Here is a 12,741-nt window from a genome sequence, read left to right on the forward strand (position 1 = left end):
AACCCACTGATCCTACACAACCCACTTGTTATGACTGCAGATGCATCCATGAAGGACATCAAGACATCCAATAATATACAGACATTAGATGTTCATGTCCAAGTTGCCATGTATCTGTAACATGGTCTGGAAATACGACTTGATCTAGTAACACAGTATTCAGAATTGGGTTTAGCAACAGGGACAGTCTTTGGTGAAAAACTCAAATCAGGAACTTTGGGATTCATCTCAGGAACAGGGATATTTACTGGAATGTACTCAGGAATTGGAATGCTGGACAACTCACTCTGAGATGAAGAGTTTTTCTCACAAGCTAGGTACTGTGGTACAGGCTCAGATACAGGCATCAAATGTTTCCGATTCTGTCTAAACTCTGCACCTTGCGATTCCATGATGTACGATAATGGCTCTGGGTAAATACTCTTCACGACTCCAATCCGATCATAACGTTTGCATTCTCACCGTCTCTCCTTCACATAATGGCTTGAGTGGTTTGCTGGACTTATCGACTTATCATAAGACTTCTGGGCTAGGCGTTTTTCTAACATATGGGCTTTCACAAATCTGTTATTCTTAGCACTTGGAACCAACAAACTACTGCTGATTGGTAAGGTAGTTCTGGTTTGTCTTGACACAAGTCTCTGGGCAGGTGAACCAAGATGTTTTTCAAGAGGAACATTTCTGAGATTCAAAAAATTCAGGAAAACATCACTATTATCTCATTTCGACTTCTCGAGTAACTGTTTTGCACTTTGAACTGCACGTTCTGCCAAACCATTTGACTACGGGTACTCAGGACTACTTGTGACATGAGTAAAGTCCCACTCTTCAGCAAATCTTTTGAATTGCTGGCTAGTAAACTGTGTACCATCGTCAGAAATAACTTTGTGTGAACTAACGTGGACTGCAAAATGATGCTTCATCTTAGTAATGACACTACTGGATGATAGATAAGGAAGTAGGTCAATCTCGAACCAATTAGAATAACAGTCTACCAAGTAATGCTGATCATTCCACTCAAAAATATCAGTGGCTACTGTCAACCTAGGTAGTTCAGGAATCTGGTTTAGCTGAAGTGGTTCCTTCTGTTGATGTGGCTTTGTACTATTATATACAGAACAAGATGAAAGCACTCTCTCAATGTCTTGTGACATAGAAGGCCAAAATACGACTCCTCTTGCCCTCCTTTTGCAAGATAGCAATATACTCTGGTTGTGAGGACTTTGGAACAATGACTTTTGGACCTTTCATGACGATACCATTGTCAGACAAAATCTCATCTCTGTATGGATAATAAGGTTGCACTTCATGAGGTAAACTAGATTGCTTTGATGGCCATCCTCAATTAATAAAGTGGTTGATCTCCTGTAAAACAGGATCTGAGGCTGTATGAGCTCATTGAGACGTATGGAAGAAAACTTACTTCCACGACTTCAAAATCAAGTTTCTCATTCTCATGCTCTTCAGTGGTACTTAAGGGTGATCTAGACAATGCATCAGCAAGATAAAGGAGTTTGCCTTTCGTGTAGACAAGATTGAAATTGTACTTCTGCAATCTCATCATACATTGCTATATGGCTGGAGCTGAATGCATAGGCTTTCTCAAAATAGTACCTAGAAGTTGGTGGTCTGTTTTGATCTGGTCCCTCTGAACATGCAAACAATTGCCAAGAGTTTTTACTCTATCTGAGCATAGTGCATTTCAGTTTGTGTTAGAGATCTGCATGCATAGGCAACAGGTTGACCCTCTTGAAGAATAACTGCACCAAGACCAAATTTCGAAGCATCAAAGGTAAGAGTAACTTGTTTGTGAACATCATAGTATCTGAGAGTTGGTGGACTGGCAATGCTCTGCTTCAAGGCATCAAATGCTCTTTGGTTTTGTTCCAACGATGACCAGGATATATCTTCACATGTTAGCTCTCTAAGCGGTGCTGCTAGTTGGCTTAAGTCTGGGATGAACTTGCCTAGGTAGTTAACCATGCCATGAAAGCGTTGTAGGGCTTGAACATTGTCTGGAGCTGGCATCTCAAGAACAGCTGTTTGCTTGGAAGGGTCCGGTCGTAAGTCTAAACTGGTAAACAAATGGCCAACATAAGTGACTTCTTGTAACCTGAACTTGCACTTCTGGAGATTCAGCTTTAGATTGAATGACAAGCTCTTTCCAGAACCTTCTCAAGGTTTCTGCATGCTCAGCTTCACCATTACCTCCTACTAGAATATCATCTACTTTAATAGCACAGGGGTACCCAGAAAAAAAATTTCTCCATTGCACATTGAAAGATTTAACTGGCAGAACTGATCCCAAATGGCATTCTCAAAAATCTGCACCGGTTAAAAGGAGTACTGAATGTAGTGAGCAGAGAGGATTTCTTGTCAATCAAAATTTTCCAAAATGAACTCTTTGCATCTAAGACAGAAAAAACAGTGGCATTTGGCATCAGCACTGCAACTTCTTCGACTGTACGGATTTGATGATGAGGTCTTTTTAGTACTTTGTTCAAATCTCATGGATCACTACATATTCTGATATCATCTGAGCTTTTCTTATGAGGTACCACCATGGAAGATACCCAATCAGTTGGTTCATCGACTGGACAAATTACACCTTGCTGCACCATTTTATCTAGCTCGGCTTTGACTCTATTCTGCATAGGTACTGGAACTTTCCGGGACAGCCTGACAACTAGTCTGACCTCTGGGTCTAACTTAATGGTGTACACAACTGGAAGCTTGCCTAGTTTGACTTCAAAAAGATCAGCATAGGTAGAGAAAATATACTGGGTGAAATTTGAGCAGTGGTCTTTTAGGCTAACATGGTGGACTTCCTTATTAAAAGAAAGCAGTCCCATTTTCAAACTGTCTCTGAGCCCTAATAATGACTGAATGCATCTTTTGTCCACATAAAATAGCAAGTTGTAGCTTTTCCCAGCAGAGTAACATGAAAGTACTACTGAGCCTTCTGTATGAGTCTCTTCACCACCATAAGCAACAAGCTTCGCACAGTTTGCCAAATCAAGCTTCTCACCAGCACATACTCTAGCAAATATTTCTGCAGACATAACATTGCACTTTGAACCTGTGTCAGCTTTGAGCTCTATAATCTTCAATTATCCAAACAGTACAAAAGACTTCATTCTTTGCCCATAAATCTATTGCATTGACTGTTTCATGAAGCACTGACACACCATGAACATAAAAAGTACGTGACCCTACGTCACAGCCTTCTAAATGATCAACTTGTTTCTTTGAATGCTTCCTTTTAATAAAATAATGTGTACTCTTTGTTTTACAAAACCTTTTGAAATTATTCCACTTATTGCACTTGTGACACTGCTGACCAAAAGTTAAACATATTTCCCTTTTAGGCTCATGACTTCCTCCACAATTATGACAGTTGGCTATGAAACTAGGTGGGGGTACAAGCTATGAGCTTGTTGACTCACTCTTATGCTTCACTGAGATTGTGCGGTTTCTACAGCACACCTTGGAACTTGCTAGAAAGCTACTAGGGGGTTTCCTTCTGCGTGTTGCAGGGTTTATAGTTGCTGCCATGTGCTTGGATCTGTTTCTGTTAGCCACGTGCTGCATACTATCAACATGGGCTTTAGAAGTTACTGAAAGCATGCATCTTTCATTTGTAAGCATATTTGTGTGCTTTTCTGTTAGCTCATGTATCTGACAAATATCAATGGCTTTATTCAAAGTCAAATCACTGTTACAAAGCAAAACCTTTCTCACAGCATCATCTTTATCACCACACACACAAGTCTGTCTTTTATCAACTCATCCCTCAAGTCACCAAATATGCACATTTTAGCTTTGTTTCTCAAATCAGTTAAATATGCTGCAAAAGTTTCACCAGGCTTTTGATCTCATGTAAAATAAGTGCATTCCATTGTAACATTCATTTGGGGGTTACAAATTTCTCTAAATTTGTTTTAAGAACTCTGGGTCCTCCCTTGACTCAGCTGGTGCAACTATATGACGGTTTTCCCCCTTCCCCTGCAAAGGCAGCAGGTGCATACACAAATGAATGCTCCCATTCTATGGCTTCTGAACCAGCTAAATTAAGCAGAATAAATGCCTTTGTACGGTCGTTTTTATCAGAAAATACAGACTGTATAAAAATAATGTACTCTTGCTCAAACACTCTCCAGTTCTCTGCAATATTATTGTCAAACACAAGTGGAAATGGTTTCCGAAATCCATTTGCCATGGCAACAAATTATGCCCAAATACACTGAAAAATATGGCCCTTGTAATTAAGTATGAACATGCACGCCAGCACTTGTAACAATATTCAAATGCAGAATGAACTCTTCGAAATACTTAACTTTGCGAAATGTGCTCTGTAATGGCTGCATTTTGCGGAATAACTCTATTGTAATACTGTACAAACGTGAACACTTCAGATAACTTGAATTACTTTGATTAATGCAAAAAATAAACCATGAAAAGTTGCAAGCATTCCACCAAAAAATAACAAATAAATCCATCAAAGTAGAACCTGAAGGCGTACTATAAAGCTCCCAGACTGCTTGTATTAGGGTGTTCCCAATGCACCACGAAGCTGATAAATTTAAACGCTCCAAGTCATAAATATAACAAACTCTTTTATTAAATAAAAAATCAAATGGCGTATAAATGATAATTATTCCCTAACCTTAAATTATTGTTCAGTTTAAAACTTGAATAAAAGCATTTATAAATATAAAAAAATATATATATGTATTAAGAATATATGTATGTTTGTTTTCCTTATAGGAAGACATCAAAGAAACATTAGCACCATCTTCTGACCATATATAAAATTACACTAACAAAACTGTCTTTTTTTCCTTTTATAGCCCTTTCCTAGGAAAAACTTTACCTAACACTTCTATATCCATTATTAACACCAATTTCCAATACATAATGATCTAATATATGTAATAAAAAGACACATACTTAAAACAAAGAATGTCTAAAATATTACAAAGTATTGTAAATAAAAGAAATTAAAAATGAATAATTAAATCTTATTTTTAGAAAAAGGTTTACCATTTATTCATTGAGGAACATCAATTGAAACCATATTTTTTCCATAGAAAATGTTTGTGTTTGTTGTACCTGATAGACACTGGCTAAACAATACTACATACTACTGTCATAACTTAGCTGCCCTAAGTTTAAGAAGGGGAGTAATATAAATGCATTCATTTAACCCTGGCCATTTTTTGGCTTGTAAGGTCACCTGCCACCAGAGTTCCCTGTATTCTATTTTTTCCTCCCATAAACCTCCCCCAACATCATTTTTCACCTTCTCTAACACAAAGAATAGGTAGTGGGTGTCCTTACATCCCTGTTTATGTTTATAAAGGGCATTGGTTTCCTTTCTATTTTCTATATCATATATGTGCTCGTATACTCTTCTTCTCAGCCTCCGCTCGGTCTTCCCTATATAAAATGCCTGGCAAACCTCACATTTTGCCAGGTAAACTAGACCAAGACTCTCACAATTACTAAATTCTTTTCCCTCTAAAACCATTTTCCTGCTTTCCAAGAAAATAGTTTCCTTATTTGCCAAGTAAATACACTGCGTACAATGCCCACATTTAAAAGTTTCATTTCTTCTTTTTCTATTTCCACAGTCCAATACTCTATTCTTTTTTATACAATGCCTCCTCTAAAACGTGCACGCTGATTGGCCAGCCCAACCAGCGTGCCCGTTGTAAATCCCTCAATATACTAACGGAAAAAGGTCCGGTCGCCCGGACTTTTTCCGTTAGTATAAAACACTGTCTCGCTATGTTAAAAGAGTTTAACATAGCGACACAGGTTTAAAAAAAGCAACGCAGATCTCCGCTTTTTAAAGCTGTCTCGCTATGTTAAACTCCTTTAACATAGCTTAATAGTAGCAACGGAGATCTTGCGATCTCCGTTGTTTTAAACTGTCTCGCTATGTTAAACTCATTTAACATAGCGAGACAGTTTAAAATAAGCAACGGAGATCTCCGTGTTATTTTAAAGTTGTCTCGCCATGTTAAACCCATTTAACATAGTGAGACAGTAAAAGCAACAGAGATCTTGCGTTCTCCGCTGCTTTGCCCACAGCTCTGATGTACTGTAGGCATGCGCAGTACATCAGAACTGCCGCTGAACACCAGACAGCTGCGGAAGGGCAGCAAGAGGCATATATAATGCCATTATTTAAGAAAAGTAATTATTTCTTTCTTAAATAATGTCATTAGATAGTAATAACTCCACTTCTGGGTGTGGTTAATTCTGATTTACCTGTTGTTGTTTGGTCCTCGGCTTTGCCTCGGGACCAAACCACGCCAACCGTGGGTAAATCCAGCATTACCCACACCCAGGCGTGGGTTATTGCTATACTAATACATTTTTGATGCTCAAAGAATTTTTGTGTACCACTTAAAGTTTTTCTTTGGTTATTTTTTCTAAATCTGTGATAGATGTGAATCTATCCCATTCTTTGTCTCTAATGTCATGACTAGAGTAGCACTTGCGTTATATTCAGTTACTAGAGATCTGTTAAAGTTCTCTTCTAGTTCACTATTTTCTTCGTTGATACCCAATGTGGGTTTATATTTTTCAAATCTTCCCTCTAATAGTTCTTTTTCTACCTTTTCAATTAAAAAATCCGGGTACTTCCTTGCTTTAAACATTCGGTTTAAAACTCCCATTTCATCTATAAAATCCTCATTGTTGGATGTCATTCGGGAAGACCTTATATATTGTCCCCTGACCAAGTTTCTCTTTTGATGCATTGGGTGAGCACTGTTATAGTGTAGATAGGAATATGAATATGTAATTTTCCTATATAACTTAGAATTGAACTTGTTGTCTTTCTTATAAATCACTACATCTAAATAATCTACCTTTTCCTTTTCTACTTTGTATGTGAATTTTAAAAAAATAGTACTTTTATTTAGGAATTTCATAAATTCAGGGACCTCTTCTTCAGATGCCCCCCAAAAAATGCAAATGTCATCCAAAAATCTTTTATATAACAGCCATTTATTGTTGTAAATGGAACTAAACACGTCCTTTTCTTCCCATTCTGCCAATACTATATTCGCATATGTTGGTGCGCAGGCTGCACCAATGGTTGCACCCTTTATTTGATGAAAATATTCCCCCTTAAAGTAAAGTAAGTTATGTTTCAAAACTAAGTCCTTTAATTGCAAAATTACTATACATTCATTATGTGTCAAGATCTTATCCTCAAATATTAATTCCTCCAGTAGTGCCAGACCTTCTTCATGTGGAATACTTGAAAATAAACGTATTACATCAATAGTGAGAAACTTCATGTCTTCTTTTTATAAAAATCATGCTTTACACTTCTATGAAAATCCTAGGAATCTCTAAGTATGTTTTTTCTCCTTAACCAAGAGGTCTTTAATTTTCAATCTTATATTTAGCTAGGGGTAAGGTTTTCGATCCCTCTGCTGACACAATGAGCCTTAAGGGTGGATCAATTCCATTTTTGTGTATTTTAGGTATACCAAATATTGTTGGTATCTTTGGTTTCTCCATCCTTAATACCCATGTGTCTTGTCTATTAGACTGTCCATCACTAACTCCTCTAGCACCATATCGATTCTACAATAGGCTATATTCATTTCATTTTTTGAAATACTTGAATACCTATCAGGATCCCTTAGGATTTCATTCATCTTTCCTTCATAGGTCAATACATCCATCAAAACTGCTCCGCCCCCTTTGTCCAGTTTCATAACTCTTATGTCAACTTCTTTTCTTAACTCATTTAACACATGTTTTTTCTCCTGTGTTAAGGATACTCCTATATTTCACCTTTTCAAAGTTCTTTCTAATTTCGTTTTCAACTAAACTCTCAAAGTTTCTAATTTGTGGATGGGGGGGGGGGGTTAAATACACTTTTCCTTACTAAATTTTTTGCCATGCAAGGAGCTTGCTGATTAAAAAATATCTGCAAATTGATTTTTCTTGTGAAAGTTCTGACATACAACAATGTCTTTGTAAGATTCCCCCTTTTTTAGGGGTATATATTTGGTACCCTTCGATAACAAATCAAAGTGCTCTTTCTGCAATTCTATACTACTAAAATTATAAATACTAAAATCCTCCCTGGTGAACCTGTAGTTATTGTTGGCACGCAGCCTGCGCACCAACATATGCGAATACAGTATTGGCAAAATGGGAAGAAAAGCATGTGTTTAGTTCCATTTACAACAATAAATGGCTGTTATAAAAAAGATTTTTGGACGACATTTGCATTTTTTGGGGGGCATCTGAAGAAATTCCTAAGTAAAAGTACTAGTTTTTTAAAATTCACATACAAAGTAGAAAAGGAAAAGTAGATTATTTAGATGTAGTGATTTATAAGGAAGACAACAAGTTCAATTCTAAGTTATATAGGAAAATTACATATTCATATTCCTATCTACACTATAACAGTGCTCACCCAATGCATCAAAAGAGAAACTTGGTCAGGGGACAATATATAAGGCCTTCCCGAATGACATCCAACAATGAGGATTTTATAGATGAAATGGGAGTTTTAATCCGAATGTTTAAAGCAAGGAAGTACCTGGATTTTTTAATTGAAAAGGTAGAAAAAGAACTATTAGAGGGAAGACTTGAAAAATTCAAACCCACACTGGGTATCAATGAAGAAAATAATAGACAGAGTGAACTAGAAGAGAACTTTAACAGATCTCTAGTAATTGAATATAACGCAAGTGCTACTCTAGTTAGGAACATTATAGACAAAAAATGGGATAGATTCACATCTATTACAGATTTAGAAAAAATAACCAAAGAAAAACTAAGTGGTACACAAAAATTCTTTGAGCATCAAAAATGTATTAGAAAAGAATAGAGTATTGGATTGTGGAAATAGAAAAAGAAGAAATTAAACTTTTAAATGTGGGCATTGTACGCAGTGTATTTACTTTGCAAATAAGGAAACTATTTTCTTGGAAAGCAGGAAAATGGTTTTAGAGGGAAAAGAATTTAGTAATTGTGAGAGTCTTGGTCTAGTTTACCTGGCAAAATGTGAGGTTTGCCAGGCATTTTATATAGGGAAGACTGAGAAGAAGAATATACGAGCACGTATATGATATACAAAATAGAAAGGAAACCAACGCCCTTTATAAACAAACAGGGATGTAAGGACGCCCACTACCTATTCTTTGTGTTAGAGAAGGTGAAAAATGATGCTAGGGAAGGTTTACAGGAGGAAAAAACAGAATACAGGGAACTACGGTGGCAGGTGACCTTACAAGCCAACAAATGTCCAGGGTTAAATGAATGTATTTCTATTACCCCCCTTCTTAAATTTAGGGCAGCTAAGTGATAGCAGTAGTAAGTTTTAGCCAGTGTCCATCAAGTACAACAAGCACAAACATTTTCTATGGAAAAATATGGTTTCAACTGATGTTCCACAATGAATAAATGGTAAATCCGTTTCTAAAAATGAGATTTAATTATTCTTTTTATTTTCTTTTATTTACAACACTTTGTAATAGTTTAGACATTCTTTGTTTTTAATTTGTGTCATTTTATTACATATATTAGATCATTATGTATTGAAAATTGATGTTAATAATGGAAATGGAGACAGAAATGTTAGGTAAAGTTTTTCCTAAGAAAGGGCTATAAAAAGAAAAAAAAAGACAAAAGTTTTGTTAAAGTGTTATTTTATATATGGTCAGAAGATGGTGATAATGCTTCTTTGATGTCTTCCTACAAGGAAAACAAACATACATAATTCTTAATACACATATATAATTTTTGATATTTATAAATGCTTTTATTCAAGTTTTTAGTTTTAAACTGAACAATAATTTAAGGTTAGGGAATATTATCATTTATATGCCGTTTGTTTTTTTTTTTTTTTTTTTTAAATAAAGAGTGTGGTATATTTATGACTTGGAGCATTGTGGTGCATTGGGAACACCCTAATACAAGCAGTCTGGGAGCTTTATAGTACGCCTTCAGGTTCTACTTTGGCGGATTTATTAATGCATAAAGTAGTGCTTTGTGAAGAAATCCGCTCGTTTCCATTATTTTATTCATTTTATGCAATTTGGATTTTAAACATTTTCTGTAGTTATTTCTAATATTTCTGTTAATACATCATAATATCAAATATATTTCTTACTTATAAATTTGTGTAGAGCGTTCTGAATGCCTCGTTTCATATTTTGCGAAGAAATAGCTTGAGCAAGTTTTAATACCTGAAATTCATTTCTGACCTGTTTTGTGAGTTATATATGAAGTACTGATGATTCACTCCTGTAAATTCCTCCAGTGTTAACAGAGTGCTTCTCAGTCTCGAACTGTAGAACCCGATTCCCCTTCTGGCCATGTCCTTTTTAGACATGCCACTTCTGGCACCATGTCGCGCATCCCTCTCTAGTATAGATGACGAACAGGCAGGGTAGATCGTTTATATGCTTTATTACACAAACACCTCAGGATGGATAGCAGCTTTACAGAAAATAAATTAGCTGATTAACAGACAGACTACACAGACATACATGCTTACATCTCAACAGCTTACTACAAAATGGCAGCCAGGCCTGCACATGCTCAGTATTTATACACTTGTGCAAGCCCCCTAGAAAGCTCAGCCATCTCACCATGCCCTGTCCACAAACAGATCAATTAAGTGATCAGCAGGAGGAACCACCCAAGCTGTAGGTGGAGCAGATTTGAAGAGCGTTCTGCAGGATTTCTTTGTCAAGAAAGGTGGGGGCCAACAGGGTAGAATCCCAACTGTCTCGTCAGTTTGAGGATCTCTTCTAATCTGTGATCACCTAGACGGGATCAGGGAAGGCTCCTCTTCATCTAAATCTATCTTTGGGGTGGGGATTCTGTTGGGGAGTCTACATGCCCCCTCTTTTACTTCCTCTTTCTAGAGACAGAGTAGATTTTTCCAACTACTCAGATTACTCTTCTCAAAGCAGTGTGCATAAGTGGTGGCTTTCTGGCTCCATGTCCCATTTGGACAATGGTGAGAGTCCTAAAGCTCTAAAACTAAGAGGTGTCTCAGGGTGGAATCAATGGTGAGGGTGCCTCTCAACCTGACTGGCTGCAGTGGCATCATATCCAAAATCCCAACTACTACTCAACACTACTAGTATCAAGGTCATCAGTCTCACCATTGACTTCAATCCCCAAGACAATGACACAGAGTTAATGGCATCAAGCCCCAGCAAAGGAAAGCATCAAGTACTGACAGCTCAATTGCTGATGATGCTGACATGGAGAACGCCATAAGGAGATAGGTGTCATGACCAGCACAGATCCAATAACACTGATAACCAAATTATCTAGTGGGCCTTGGCACACAGTTGGTATTAAGACCATCAGTGCCAAGGGAGGGGTCAATGCTGATGAATGAAGGCTATCGGTGCTGACATAAGTCAAGGAAAATCCAGTAGGTTCTAGATCTCCAGGTGTTAAAGGTAAGCTCAGGGAAGGAGCATAGGAGGTAGAGGGCATGGGTCCTTCTGTAGTTACCATACATACAGAGGGGGAAGAGAGGATACCTAACTTAATTTGGGGCTTGACCAGGGCCTTCATCCCATTGCTCCAGTCCAATTGCACAAAAGGACTATACATCAACACAGTCAACCTCGCAGACATAGTGGAAGAAAGTTTTGATTCTATGCACCTAGATAACTCCTGTTCTGAGGCAAAACTAACAAATCCTCTCCTCAGTGCTGGATGTGGAATGACTGAATCCACCAGCTGGGAAACCCCAGCAGTTACATATTGGGAGGGACGAACTGTTTTACCTGGAAATGTCAATCATAGCTACCTTGGGAGAGAAAGAGGCCTGCAAGAGTGCTTTTTTTTAATATATAAAAGCAGCTTTATTTATAACACAACATTCATTAGTAAGTGCACAATACCTAACATCATCCATTGGTAAATTTGGTAAATACAATGCAGAGTACACTCAAAATTTAACTGAATTAAAGGAACCTTAATCAGGTTCATCTGCTGCTGGTCAAAAAGAGGAACATACAAACATGCAGAGAAAATACCATACAAATACATACCTTATCTTCCTCTTTTAAGATGAATCACTGCAATAAATAAAATAGTAAAAGTGAAAATAATTGAAATTCAACTGTCTTTAGTGTACCTTTACAAGCATATCATGTTACCGTTTCTTTTTAGGGCCCTTCCTGTTGTCTATTCCTCAAACATGCATCCCATAACTGTCACTTATACCCAAGATACTTGCCCTTACTGTATCTAATAAACTGTAACTCCTGTTCTTTCAAGCTGTGCATCTGTTCCACTACTACCTTCTATAGTTGAGGGTGAAGTGGATTTGACACCAACCAAATCAAAAACACTAGGTCCCATCTGAATTTGCTTGTTCTGAATCAAGTACTCACTCTGTTAAGTAATCTGCCATTTTCATAGTAGAAAAGATCTAGGGATCCAGACACACTAATCTAACTTTTTATGGAAAGCTTGCAACATACCACACTCCCAAAACATACATTTCCAAGACCACATTAATAACTTCTGGCATCTCCAGCACATCTAGTCTGAATTAGGAAACATTACTGCTAGTTTGTGTGATATACAAAAATATTTGTGGAGGCATTTCCAACCAAATATTTGGAAATTTCTTTTCTTTTGCTACTCTTTTGGGGACATATTTCCTGCCATTTGTCTCTCAGCTGAGTTATTCCAAGGGCATTTTTCCAATTTAGTTATTATTCT

General features: G+C 37.1%; 1 long non-coding RNA gene across 2 annotated transcripts in view; it reads right to left on the bottom strand.

The window, feature by feature from the left end:
* The window catches only part of LOC122798048, a 553,957-nt gene that overhangs the window by 29,957 nt on the left and 511,259 nt on the right, over positions 1-12,741 (bottom strand). Inside the window, exon 4 of one of the 2 annotated variants that reach the window (XR_006364209.1) lies at positions 12,063-12,089. The exons of the other annotated variant lie outside the window; for it this stretch is intronic. This is a non-coding gene — a long non-coding RNA (uncharacterized LOC122798048). The remainder of the gene's footprint in view (positions 1-12,062; positions 12,090-12,741) is intronic. 2 annotated transcript variants of the gene reach the window in all.

This window comes from Protopterus annectens, chromosome 3.part1 (assembly GCF_019279795.1).
Source record: "Protopterus annectens isolate FY-2018-M chromosome 3.part1, PAN1.0, whole genome shotgun sequence".
Taxonomy (NCBI): domain Eukaryota; kingdom Metazoa; phylum Chordata; order Ceratodontiformes; family Protopteridae; genus Protopterus; species Protopterus annectens.